At 40.3% G+C, this 8,017-nt stretch overlaps 1 non-coding gene across 1 annotated transcript; it reads right to left on the bottom strand.

The window, feature by feature from the left end:
• Positions 1-5,275: 5,275 nt before the first annotated feature.
• On the bottom strand, positions 5,276-5,395 carry LOC145409432 (5S ribosomal RNA). Its single transcript, XR_013899088.1, has one exon. It is a non-coding gene; the product is annotated as a 5S ribosomal RNA (ribosomal RNA).
• Positions 5,396-8,017: the final 2,622 nt, after the last annotated feature.

Here is an 8,017-nt window from a genome sequence, read left to right on the forward strand (position 1 = left end):
CTCGTTCCTCAAATATCACGCCTATGGATTTCAATTTAAGGGGCTACGTCAAAGACAGAGCATAGGCAAAGAAGGTTCGTTCGTTCGTTTGTAGATTTCCTTCGCCTTTAACGAAGGCCGGGCCATACGTTAGCCAGGTGGGTGAGGTTTTGGCTGTTATTTTTGCAAGTTGGACCCTGCTGGGCAACTCTGCCACCCACCAGGGTCCCCTAGAGGGCAACCCAGATGTCCATCAGGGCAGCCCGACAGCCTACCAGAGGGCTCGCTGGGCGCGGCGAGCAATGAAAGAAGGTTAATAACATCACAGAGTTATGGTTGCCATACGTCCGGAATTTCCCGGACATGTCCTGCATTTACTGTAAGTGTCAAAATCTTCGTCTGGGAGGAATTTTAAGAATCCACCAAAAGTCCGGAATTTCAGCTTTCATAACTTTTTCTCGAAAAATTTAATATACTATTAAACGCCGTAATGACGAGAGAGAGAGAGAGAGAGAGAGAGAGAGAGAGAGACTTTCGTTGTTTTCGTCAGCTGGTAAGTGTTGCCAACTTGGCTGGTTTAGTGCTAGCAGCTAGCTAAAATGTCCAGCCTTTTCCTCTTGTTCAGCCACGATTTTTTTTTTTCATACTTAGTGCTGTTATTGCCATAAAATATATGGTAACTGCACATAATTATTGGCTTAGTTTTCATTTGTACACTGTTGCATTTGTTATTCTTATGATCTGATCCTGTATCTAAGGCGTTGTTGCATTTTACAGTCATAATCTTGCCAATTCTGTACTTTGCTTGTTTTCCAGTAAATTTTAAAAAGATTAAAGAAGGCGCAACAATAGGAATAAGCCTGTGCAGGTTTATATCCAAGGGATGGTTGGGGTATATTGGTCACGTAATGCCACTCAGGGATGAGTGAGGCTGGTCACTCTCATCTTAAATATCAGAATGATGGATCATGGATGGATTGATGGATGGGTGCAGTACAATAGCACTGATACACACACACACACCCACACACACACACACACACACACACACACACACACACACACTATCTATCTATCTATCTATATCTATCTATCTATCTATCTATCTATATATATATATATATATATATATATATATATATATATATATATTGTTACATAGCCTATGATTTCATCATCCTTTGTATAATTCGAACGTACAGTATGCTGCATGTTTGATCACGATTCGCCTCGTGGCTTCCATAGTGCGTGTTCTACCTCACTCCCCCCCCCCCTCCTCCCTTATAGTAGAGTAAGTCGTTCTTTCTGTTGTTCAGAGCAGGAGTGTCAACTCTTTGTCCCCTAGGGCTTCATTTGCGCGTCCTTCTTACAAGTTGTATCAAGCTCTGCCGGCCCCTATGTAATGAGCTCAGTCTCTACAGGCCACTTAGATCTACTCCTCATTTTGCTCACATCTCTGTCCTCCCCTGTACAGTTGTTATTTTTGTGAGTGCTCAGGAAGTCTCCAACCATCTAACTGCTGTGTAATTTGAGTATAAGTGTTATTACATTTTTTTCTTGTACTGTATAGCATAAGGTGTTAATTCGTAGGCCTAGTGAGGTTTTTGTGATTCATGTGTTTTGGGTGTCAGCCATTATTGATAATATTTTGTATCTGTAATAATGTATCTTGCATTCACTGAGCATTATCTGGTATCTCATTTTATCAGGGCTGACTTACATAAATTTACACTTGCTAATTTCGTGTTAATAGAGGCTATTGCAGTTAACCATATATTTAACCTGTTTTTTGCCATTACATTATCCTTATGAGTCCTGAATGTTTAGTTGTTAGTTTGAGCATTAAACTTTAACTTGTAATTTTACCTAACTCTTTTGTTTTGAACCTGGAACTTTGCGGGACACTAGTGATTTTTAGTTTTCTCACTTAAAGTGTACATTATCTTTCTCTGTTCCGTAACAATATATATATATATATATATATATATATATATATATATATATATATATATATATATATATATATATATATATATTAAATAACAGAACAGAGGAAGGAAAAATAAATGAATAAAAGAAGATAATTCATACACCAGATTACTGGTGTCCTCTGTTCATAAAATATTTGTAACAGTTAGACTTGAACAGCTGTAGGTTGAAGTTTGGAGGGAAACAACTCTGGGGAAGCGAGTTCCAAAGAGATGCAGTTCGGGGAATGAAAGAATTCTGATAGGCAGAAGTTCTGCAGTATGGCTAAGTGACATTCCAGTCATGAGCGCTAGAGATGCCCGTGTAACACAGGGAAGGCATGGAGAGGTGGCACCATGGACGCAACTTCGTCTGAGCATTTGCCATAAAAATATCTGTAAAATAATGCAAGGGAGGCAACATTACTTCTTACTAGTAGGGGAGGTAGATTATTTGTAATGGCAGGGTTGTTAATAATTCTAACAGCTTTGTTCTGAATTTTATCTAGTTATTTTAATGCAACCACTCCACATCCATTCCATTAGGGTGAGCAATATTCAAGCTGAGAGCGCACATGACATAAATTATAGCTAACTGCTCGTCAATGATGAAGTTACGGACTCTGTACAATAATCCAAGTTTCTTTGAGGCGGTTTTAGCAAGTGATCTGACATGAGAGGTCCAGCTGAGGGCATTGTTAAGTGAGACACCGAGAATTTCAATATATATATATATATATATATATATATATATATATATATATATATATACAGAGAGAGAGAGAGAGAGAGAGAGAGAGAGAGAGAGAGGGGATTAATGCTTGGTGTGTCCCACACAGGTGTGACTACACCACCAGGAGATGACAGGGAACAATCACATGTTAGTCTGGGGGATACTGCTTTAAAATTAATTCAGTTAACAATTTATCACACTTAAAATGACCATAGCTCATGTTTACATTCTTTTCATATGTGCCAGAAATTAGACAAGATTCTATTACATTTCTTTCATCTAAGCTTTTTGATCTTGCTAGAATCTTGGAGCCTGTCCAGTCAATATGGTGATCACTATATGCTTTGTGCTGAAATAAACCACTACTCCATTGGGCTGTCCTTACACTGTATTTATGTTGTGAGATACTAGTTTCCAAATCTTTTCCAGGTGATCATAAGTTAAGCCGCAGGTAAAAATTCAGGTCATCCATTGTTCTGTGTGCCACCTCCTGCTGCGGGTGTACATAAAAGACCTCTACCCTTTACGTTTCTGTCTCACTCTGTCTGAAGATGTAATATACGAAAGTACTCACTGTCGCTGCTTTCATTTCTCCTGTGGTTAGTTTGCATACATATCTTCACGGTGAAGTGAAGTGAAGTCTCTGCAAATATATATATATATATATATATATATATATATATATATATATAAGGGTTTTATAATGCCAAAGCCCTTTTTTTTTCGGGGGGGGGGGAGCATGGCTTTCGGTGGAGGCGTCCGGTATTTTGACTGTTCAAATATGGCAACCTTCCACAGGACTGAAGAGATACTGGTTTCCATCAGGCTGTACATGCTTCAAAACACTCGGAATTAAATCCACTTCCGCCTGTATACTATGCGTACTACCAAAGGAGGTGATGTAGAAGGTTATGGAATTGTAGGTGAGTGTGACAAATACTCGTACATAGCAAATTTCATCTGTTGTTTTATTAATTTTTATTTGTTTTTATGTGTCTGACTATGGGCAAGTGTTTAGGGCCTATCCCCAAGTCCCCGTAGTTCTCCTTGGGGCCCAGTAGTCCTCCTACATCTCCACATGTCACCACTTCGGCACTAACACCCATCATCTATATTGAATACATGCTAGGGCTGTCTCATACAGGACTGGTGTACTGGTATTAGTGGGGATACTTTTATGACATGTCGGTGGGTCATCTGGTAGTTCAGAAAAGTCTGCTTTTTAAGAAATTCAAGTCCTTACACTGTTCCCTTCCTCAGCTGGGATTCAAATCTGGGTCCATTAGGACTGCAGGCCGCCTCTCTACCGATTCTGCCACCGTGAAAAAGATAGCTTCTATTCTAAATTGTTTTTTGAACATCATAAACGGGTGAATAATTAATTTATGGACACCCTCTACAGTATTTGTGATGCCAGACTAGCTGCCTCGGAAGGGAGAGGGTAGTAGGAGCCTAATAGTGTTTACGTACACCATATACTTGTAAGGAAAAATGCTGGGGAACCATGTTATCTGACGAGAATATGAGCCAAATCTCAATCACAATAATAAAGTAATCGCAAGTTTGTGTGTGATTTTTCGTCGTGGATTTGAGATAAGGTGACTTTTATAGTCCCCCTGGCCTCCATAAAGTGTTCCCTACGTCTTTGTCCCTGCCCATATAACCTGACACCCAACACTCTCTCCCTCACACATGCCATCACGCTCATTATTCCCAAACATCCTCCGATACTTCATGCTCGCCTACTATCACAGAACGCAGAGACTTGTTCCCTAACTTGCTCTGTGAAAGTTTAAGTTTCTTCATCGCGTCACACTTCACATACTCTTGTCAAACCTCTCAGTAAACAGTCTCATCATTCTTAATGGCCTCCGTCACATCTCTCAGTAGCACTTCTCGTGCCTCAGTAGTCCCTATTACATCTTGGTAACCCCTTTCATACTCCTTCAGTAGTCTCTCATACCTCTAAGTAGTCCGTCACACCTTAGTAGCTCCTGCCACTCCTCTCCCAGTAAACCCTGTTACACCTTTCCTTGGCCTTTGTCGCATTTTAGAAACCCCAGTCTCACCTCTCAGTAGATCTCTCTAACTTCAGTATACCTTTTAACACCTCTCAGTAGCCCGTTATACCTCTCAGTTGCGCCTATCACACCTTACTCAGTAGCTCCATATCAGTGCCTAATTTTAAACAACGAGGAACCATTTGTAAGTTGAACATTATTGACTGTTGGTAGCAAGAATTATGTTGCTAAGATTTCTATCGTTGACAGACAGTACTTAACCCATAAGAGCTCTAGGCGAAGAGAAATCATCCCTAAACTGAAGAAAATCGTTTGGTGGTAACACTAAAAGAATTTCTCGTATCATCAGAAGATTAACATTTTCTCCACGAATTATGAACCTTCTTTTAAATTCCAGTAACGTCAGACGATTTAATTTAATTGGAAAAAGATGCAGCACAGCACATAGGTTAAAAGCTATTTCATTCATTCATTGCCAGACGCCATGTATCCCAGACGGGGTGGGCAAGGGCTTAGAGTTAATTGTTTTACAGGGAGCGGCACTAATCCTCCACCAACCCCACTTGACGTAGGGATGCCAACAGCATCTGGTGTTCCCAGGTGGGTCACCCATCCAAGTACTAACCAGACCCAACGTTGCTTAACTTCGCTGATCGAACGGGAAGCGGTGTACTCAACGTGGTATGGCCGTTGGCTATTTATTATTTTGGCCCAGAACTGAGAGCTCTGTGTTGTTCATGCTAACGTGAAACGATATATTTTAGCTCTGAGAAAACCGTACGCAGTTGCTGTTACATATTCACTAGAATTCAGTCACACAAAACAAAATGAAAAATCGTCCTAATATCTGCTCCAGAAAATTCACATCAGCTCGAGGATGTTTATATCGCATTATTGCTAATGCTAGACGACGTAGCTCATGAGAGATCCCGCAGAGTGACGAGGGTTTAATGAAGGCTGTGTATAAATAACCCAGATGGAAAAGCCTCTGAAAAATTGAATGCTTTCGTCTATAGATTGGAAGAGTAAAATAATACATCCCTGTACTGACAGGGTAAAGATTTCTCTCGCCGTAAGAGGGTTACGAATGCCCTAGATTTCAGTCTAATAATAAAGGTAAATACAAACAAATAAATAAATAAACTGGAATAGATAAATAAAGAAGCATCCTGATATCCCTTCATAAAAATTTTGTGGGGAAAGTCATTCTAGTTCAGCATGAGATACCGTACATGTCCAAAATATATCATGGGACTGGTAACTTATATGACAAAAACAGTCATGGTCTGACTAGAGGCACAGAATCTATTATCTATTTTTTCTGGAATCTCTCTCTCTCTCTCTCTCTGTAAATCCAGTTAGCCTAAATGGTGCAGTAGCAGAGAAAAAACAGTCCGTGAAGAGAGCAGAGAGATAACAAATAGATAAACAGATAGATAAAGATATAGATTGAGAGATGCGATATATTGATAGAGATAAATATAGACAGATAAATATAGGTGGGTAGGTTGTTAGATGAACAGTTAGACATATACAGTTGTGTTGATAGAGAGATGGATTGACAGATAAACAGATAGTACTGGGAGAATGTGATAGATAGATAGATGTAGATAGACAGACAGATAGATAGAGACATACAGAGACAGGCAAGCAGAGAGAGAGAGAGAGAATCCAAACAGGATAGAGCAACACAATTCTGGAGGTGTGAAGTGAGGTAGTACGGTTAGTACTTTTGTTACGTTTTTCTTTTTCCGGTAAAATTGTCTCCTATTATGCTCATTATGATTCCATTACTTGTTTGGTCTTGTTAGTACTGCTGGACATCGTCTCCGGAGACTAAAATAGCTCTGGCAACTCACACCTTGCTTCCTGGACCAAAGAAAATTTATTCAGTTGGACGAAAAAATATGTATACTATTGGTCATCATATTTAGGGGAGCAAGATGGCTCGGTGGTAGAGCGCTGGACTGGAGATCACGAGGTCGAAAGTTATCGACCCGCCCGAGTTCCTGCCTTTGCTGCAAGGGGTCGCGCTCTCAAGTAATCCTAGCAGGTCTATATGATCTATCTAGGTCGAGGTTTGTGGAGTAATCCATTTTTTTTTTTTTTTTTTTTTTTTGTGGTAGGTGGGGGCGCTCACCAACCACTCACTCGATGAAGTGCTGCATTGGGTTTCTGCCCTTTCCTCTCTTCCTTCCTTCTACTTCTTTCTTTCATTCAATCTTTCCTCTTCCTTCTGCCTAGGGATGACTTTACACTCCCTCTTCTGTCTTTCTTTCCTTCATTCTTTCCTCTCCCGTCTGCCTATGGGTGACTCCACACTGAGTGACAAGCCAAATGAATTCCTGTACACAGGAAACCATTTACTATGCTGGGTGGTAACCATATAACCAAATTATGGCGCCAGGTGCTCCGATCGGACTGAACCGGTGCAGGTTTAAATCTAAGGGATGATTGGGGTGTATTGCTCACATAATGCCACTCAGGGATGAGTGAGGCTGGTCACTCTCATCTTAAATGTCAGGACTAACTTGCCTAGCCCCGGGCTCCTACGCTTCTCTTGGGGCAACATAGGATTGGATGATGGATAATGGTCATTATTTTTCTTCTTGTATTTCATGTGTTTTACACTTGGTTTAAACTTCACAATGTGTTTCCGAGATTCATTCTTCTTAGCGAGCAACATATTGCCTACATACCATGTCATGTCACCACTTGGGTAATAATACTCAACATCCTGACCGAGTATATTCTTTATGTAGTCACTTCTGGGCATAGGCTACATTGTCCACTCCCAAGGTCAACTATTTCTCCTGCGTGTAACTGTTGGTCTCATACACCTCATGGAGCCTCAAGGGCACTAATACCCACCATCTATACCAAATACACGCCAGGACTGCCTCATCCAAGACTGGTGTGATGGTATTACTGTACGTGTTTGATATGTCGAGGAGCCGTGTGGAAGATCAATGACGACTGCTTAAGCAAAATTCAGAGCTGAGATCAATCTCGCACGTCCTTTCGATCTGTAGTTGAGCGATATACCACCTGATAACGCTTTCGAAACTGAACCATAATTTAATGAGATTTGTTGAACTAACATGTCGCATTCATGCAGGTTTAACCATCATAGTATATGGCCTCTTGTATTATTATTCTTTTTTACTGCCATACAAATTTACTATTCATAGCAGCTACCTTTCGAGCTGGATGAGCCAGATATAGTCTTTAGTAACATTTTCTCCCATATAAGGCCATTCTTTCCTAAGCCAAATAAAATTGTCCGAAAAAGGAATTAATTTAAATCATTTACCTGT

Source organism: Coenobita brevimanus, chromosome 80 (assembly GCF_032717465.1).
Source record: "Coenobita brevimanus isolate Jiangsu-jjx chromosome 80, ASM3271746v2, whole genome shotgun sequence".
NCBI classification, from domain to species: domain Eukaryota; kingdom Metazoa; phylum Arthropoda; class Malacostraca; order Decapoda; family Coenobitidae; genus Coenobita; species Coenobita brevimanus.